At 43.5% G+C, this 6,000-nt stretch overlaps 1 protein-coding gene across 1 annotated transcript in view; it reads right to left on the reverse strand.

Annotated features, from left to right (window-relative positions):
- The window catches only part of LOC126334699 (uncharacterized), a 65,859-nt gene extending 64,754 nt beyond the window's left edge, over positions 1 to 1,105 (reverse strand). The window contains exon 1 of the mRNA XM_049997201.1: positions 1,055 to 1,105. The gene's annotated coding sequence lies outside the window, so the exon portion shown is untranslated. The remainder of the gene's footprint in view (positions 1 to 1,054) is intronic.
- Positions 1,106 to 6,000: the final 4,895 nt, after the last annotated feature.

A 6,000-nucleotide genomic window follows, 5' to 3' on the forward strand; every position in this document is an offset into this window, starting at 1 on the left:
GTCCGAGAAAGCGCGCTCCAGCCTTCCAAATAAGGTTACCTCAAAGGGAAGCACCGATAAAACCCATGACATGGTAACGCAAGACTACCGAATAAAAAGTCGTGGTTGCTAAGACTGTATGCCTCTCAACTGTGAGACAGCATAATATCTTCCAGGAAGAATTGGTTGTGATGAAACTGTGTGCGAGGTGGGTGCCACGATTGCTCGCAGTCGACCAAAACATACCCGGCAGAACATTTCACTGAAAGTGCACCTTGGAAAAAGGCAGAGCCATGACTGGACCCTAGTATGCTATCTCGTAGGGTCGTTCGAAACTTACATTGGCTGAAAAAATACCATGGTTTGCACGTCTAAAAGTACTCTTTCATCAGGGTAGTGCACCACAGCACACATCAGCGATAACAATGGCGTGAACTGGGATCCGCCCTACTCGTCAGAGTTAGCTCCAAGTGACTTTTTCCTCTTCGCTAACATGAAACTGGGTTGATGGAAGGAAATTTCCATCAAATGAGGAAGCGACAGTTGCAGTCAACGGGTATTTTGCAGAGTTTGACTGAACCTATATCTGCGATTGGGTGAAAAAGGTGGAGGCTCGCTGGAAAGAATGTATATCTCTCAAAGGAGACTATGTCGAGCAGTAAGATGAGTTATTTTCGATACAAACATTTCTCCTTGCTTTATTCTCAGACTTTCTGTACCTCCTTTATATTATACACGATGAAATTTAAAAAATAAAAATAAAAGGTACACGAACAGAGACAGAACTCTCACCTCCAGCTCTGTAGTTGTAAGTCTTAACCGCTACAGTACTCTCTGTAGTCTAAACATATAATGGGACAGGTGTAGGAGGTACACACAAAACTTCAACATCGGTTTTCTCGGGAATAGGGGGCCGTCGCTAGGCCGCTACTCAGCTGAAGTCCCTTTACAACATACCTAGACTCACAAAGAACAAGTCTGTTGGTCCCCTTGTCAGACAGTCACTAATTCTGCGCATTACTCAGTACTGAGCGTGTGAGGGCCCCTTTTGTTAGCTGGTGCCTGCGGTACTCACGTGCCGGCACCGCCGATGACCGCGAGCGTTGCCTGTCCACCGCCGTCTGCAGCTCCGGTCATCCCGCTGACGGGGAGCGCTGCCCCCCCCCCCCCCCCCCCCCTCACCGATCTTATTATCTCGTCGCGACTTCCGGAGCGGTGTTTTGCTTAGTCTTCCCTTGACGCAACCACCTTGGGAGACGAGCGGTCTACTACCGCTACCAGAATCGTCATCCTGAGTACTTCCTTGGTTTGCGCGAACACTAGATACGCAGTAAATGGGTGACGTACAGTGCAAACACAATGTTACAACTATCTTTCATTCGTGCCCCTAAGGCAATTTTCAATTATTTTTCAAGTATTATTACAATAAGTTCGCCGGCCGCGGTGGTCTCGCGGTTCTAGGCGCGCAGTCGGGAACCGTGCGACTGCTACGGTCCTAGGTCCGAATCCTGCCTCGGGTATGGATGTATGTGATGTCCTTAGTTTAGTTAGGTTTAAGTAGTTCTAAGTTCTAGGGGACTAATGATCACAGCAGTTGAGTCCCATAGTGCTCAGAGCCATTTTTACAATAAGTTCCCAAACTTTCAATGATAATATCACATCCTAAGTGTCTAAAAGATGATTGAATGAGTGACGCGACCTTTGCTACGCCAATTTTTTGAAACAACACTTCAGTACTAGCTCAGTGAACAACGATTCCGTGGATTACGTTCATAAAAATGTGCACGGTGTACATCTAGCAGACTGTGGACACATCGAGGAGAGAACGGGCTGTAGACTGAGGAAACTTGTCAGTAATACGAAGGGCAAAAGTTAGAAGACGGAAAGGGCATTGACATACACAACAGACTCATAGAGAAGATGATAGCCTTCAAGTGCATTACGGAAAGGCTATCAGTTGGTCTATCCAGTGTAAGTGATAAGAAAAGTGCAGTATGGACTATATATTTCCACATGCTGTCAGCTGTTGAATATCCCATTCGTCTTCTGTGCCACATCAGCTGGAGAAAATACCTGTAGATCAGAGGGTAACAACCATACATTCGGAAGTTGTCGCATCCAAATTGTATCCTGGATATTATGAAGCCCACCTACAGGTTTCTGCCCTATAATCAAGTTGTAAAATCGTATTAATAGCAAAACCCAGAGTTCGCATGGGTAAATGCACTCATACAGAAACCATGCCACAAAAGCAAATTTTTATCTTCTACTGTTGTCAGAATTGCAAGATACCTTGAAAGAAAAAGACTTACAACTGGAAAGTTAGTTGAAGACGATATAAAGGAAAAAAGGCAGAGAACAAGAAGTCAGAAGAGAGCCGTTGAAGGGAAAGAGAACCCTAAGTTCAAATCTGGGTCTTCTGAAGAGACGACATAAGAAAAAAAGGGTTAAATTGTATACAGAATGAGATTTTCACTCTGCAGCGAACTGTGCGCTGGTATGAAACTTTCTGGCAGATTAAAACTGTATGCCGGAGCTTGGGTAGCTCAGTTGGTAGAGCACTTGTCCGCAAAAGGCAAAGGTCCCGAGTTCAAGTCTCGGTCCGGCACACAGTTTCAATCTGCCAGAAAGTTTCAGTTAAGTTGTACTTTAAATTGTATTTCCTGAAAATTATATTTATGTGCATTTTTTCAGAATCTATGAAGCTAGAAACACGATATTTTGTACACTTGTTTATATAAACGCAATATATATGTTGTTTCAAGACTAAATGATGAAATTCTGAATGTAAGCTGAGATAAGGAGCAAAGCGCATGGAATTTTGCATGAATTTCGTATTATGCTGAGAGAATTATAATTTAAAAATTATTAAAATTCTGCTATGTGATGTATTCAAGAAATCTCATGAGAGAAGCTTACTATATACAAAGAGATTAAACAGAAAAAATTTGTAGATTTCTCTTGAATAGTTTCTTAGAAAACGGTTTATATATAATTTTTTTGAAAATAAAATTTTCGAACATGAAATTTTTAAGTATATGTAAGCCAATGAACTTGGAAAGCATGGTATAAGATTTCACTGCTGTTTTTTCAGAATTGTTTTGGTGCATCTTTTGAGTAGTGTGTATTTAACTTAATAAGTATCTGAGAAAGACGAGGCCCTTCGGGGTTAGTGCATTTTTTAGTCTGGCAAACATCAACGCTTGGCGTCAAGGATGAAAAAGATCGTCACTTTCACTTCTTAGGAAACCCACAGGTATTATAGATAAAATCAATCTTTATTTCTCTCCTTATATGTTTTTGTAATATGTTAAACAACAACCACAATTTTATTCTAGTATACATTGATGGATCTAAGAGAATTGTTTTTCAGAATTCGCCTACCAAACGAATTTACGGTCTACAGTGCTCAATTGTAGGCGAGTCTGAAAAAATAGGATAAGATTTCCTCACCTGCTGCCTCGGAGGCCTCCTAGCGATTTCATGGATGTACAGAGCAGACAAAATGCTTCCCAATGGTCATAGCTCCCTGTTGCGTCTACATATCGTCGAAAAGGAAGCAATATACCGCTGGTAGCCAGGGCACGTCGGAATCCAGGGAAATGATGAAAGTGAGGTTGCAGCCATGGAAATTTGTCAACCCCACACTGCAGAGAAGTATGTTGTTCCCTTCCGATCCGTTTCCTTGTTGTTGAGCGAGAAGGTCGTTAACCATTGGGAGGCAGCATGTCTGAAAGTATCGGATGACAAGCCGCATTCTGCGAAACAAACTTTCTGGCCGTGGTGACCTTTCTTCCAGCTGCGGAACCGGGATGAAGTGAGATTCAACGTCCCCATTTAATTCATGGTCTTCCAACCCATGCCGTTTTTGCTCGAGCGGGAGGTCCCGCTAGCCTCTGCAGCTCTTGAAACATATGTCACATTTAACATTGCGTGTATTATAATCTGATTAAAGGACAGGTGGAAATTTAAGCGGAGAACTGTCCTTTGTTTTTTTTCTGGGGTTGGGGGGGGGGGGGGGGGGGGAGCTGAGACGTAATTGGTATGCCTTTTAAAATTTTACAAATTCTCCAAACAGCTAGTTTCGAGATTATATTGTCTTGCAGAGTGAGTGCCGCATTAGCTGGCGATAGGCGGCAAATCCTGCTTCGAGTCCCGATCCAGGAGAAATTTTCATTGTTGTTATTCCATTCTACAACTGATGGTAGTTTCTTATTCGCAATTGCGAGTTCATTTGATGTGTTTCATAACGGCTGTGGTCGCCGCAGTGCCTGTTTCTTTGAGCATGCATGCATTCCCAAAGGAACTTTTCACCGTAATCAGAAAAACTCAGGCATATCGTATAGTATCAAGATGTCGAATTTGGTACCGACAGGTGTCAACTTCCTTGGACATTTAATTTCATCGTATTGGATTTTGCCTACGAGTTAAAACGTCAGTGCAATAGAGAATGCACCACCAATACAAAATAAAATGCAACTGAAAGCATTTTTAGGACTAGCTTCAGTTTACCGTCGTTTTACACCAAAAAAAAAATCATAAAAACGGAGGCCTTGTTAAATTTATTAAAGAAGAATGTGTTATGGCAATGGACTCATAAGTGCCAGATAGCATTTGACGATACAAAAACCACTCTAGTCAACCCACTAATAGTATTGCATCGTCCAGACGTGATGATAGAGTTTGGGTTACTGACAGATGCATCGTCCTCTGGATTAGAAACATGTCTATGTTAAATTCATTTAGTCGATGCAATATCTACTTTTTGCGCCATAGCTTGCGCAAGTCGAATGCTTACCAACTTGAACTGGCGTACATGCCTACAATATTGAAATCATTGGCAATGATATGGGCGGTTAACAAATTTCACTGTTACCTGACTGGAGTAGATATACTGGGGCAGCTATATAGCGATCATCAAGCACCGACCTTTTTGAACAGCTACATCTTGTACATCCACGATTAGCTCCACGACGCTCATTCTACAGGAATACAATTTCGAGATTATTTACGTGCACGTCAAAGAAAATATTATTGCAGACGCCTTGGCAAGACTTCCAGAAGGATTATTAGACGCTATAGAAGTAGAAGAACAAACAACAGAGTTTTAAATTTAACATATGAAGGATATAGAAAATCGTCGAGGCTATCTTACACTACTGAACATTAAAATTGCTACACCAAGAAGAAATACAGATGATAAAGGATATTCATTGGACAAATATATTACACACTCCTGGAAATTGAAATAAGAACACCGTGAATTCATTGTCCCAGGAAGGGGAAACTTTATTGACACATTCCTGGGGTCAGATACATCACATAATCACACTGACAGAACCACAGGCACATAGACACAGGCAACAGAGCATGCACAATGTCGGCACTAGTACAGTGTATATCCACCTTTCGCAGCAATGCAGGCTGCTATTCTCCCATGGAGACGATCGTAGAGATGCTGGATGTAGTCCTGTGGAACGGCTTGCCATGCCATTTCCACCTGGCGCCTCAGTTGGACCAGCGTTCGTGCTGGACGTGCAGACCGCGTGAGACGACGCTTCATCCAGTCCCAAACATGCTCAATGGGGGACAGATCCGGAGACCTTGCTGGCCAGGGTAGTTGACTTACACCTTCTAGAGCACGTTGGGTGGCACGGGATACATGCGGACGTGCATTGTCCTGTTGGAACAGCAAGTTCCCTTGCCGGTCTAGGAATGGTAGAACGATGGGTTCGATGACGGTTTGGATGTACCGTGCACTATTCAGTGTCCCTTCGACGATCACCAGAGGTGTACGGCCAGTGTAGGAGATCGCTCCCCACACCATGATGCCGGGTGTTGGCCCTGTGTGCCTCGGTCGTATGCAGCCCTGATTGTGGCGCTCACCTGCACGGCGCCAAACACGCATACGACGATCATTGGCACCAAGGCAGAAGCGACTCTCATCGCTGAAGACGACACGTCTCCATTCGTCCCTCCATTCACGCCTGTCGCGACACCACTGGAGGCGGGCTGCACGAT

Source organism: Schistocerca gregaria, chromosome 2 (assembly GCF_023897955.1).
Source record: "Schistocerca gregaria isolate iqSchGreg1 chromosome 2, iqSchGreg1.2, whole genome shotgun sequence".
Classification (NCBI taxonomy): Eukaryota; Metazoa; Arthropoda; class Insecta; order Orthoptera; family Acrididae; genus Schistocerca; species Schistocerca gregaria.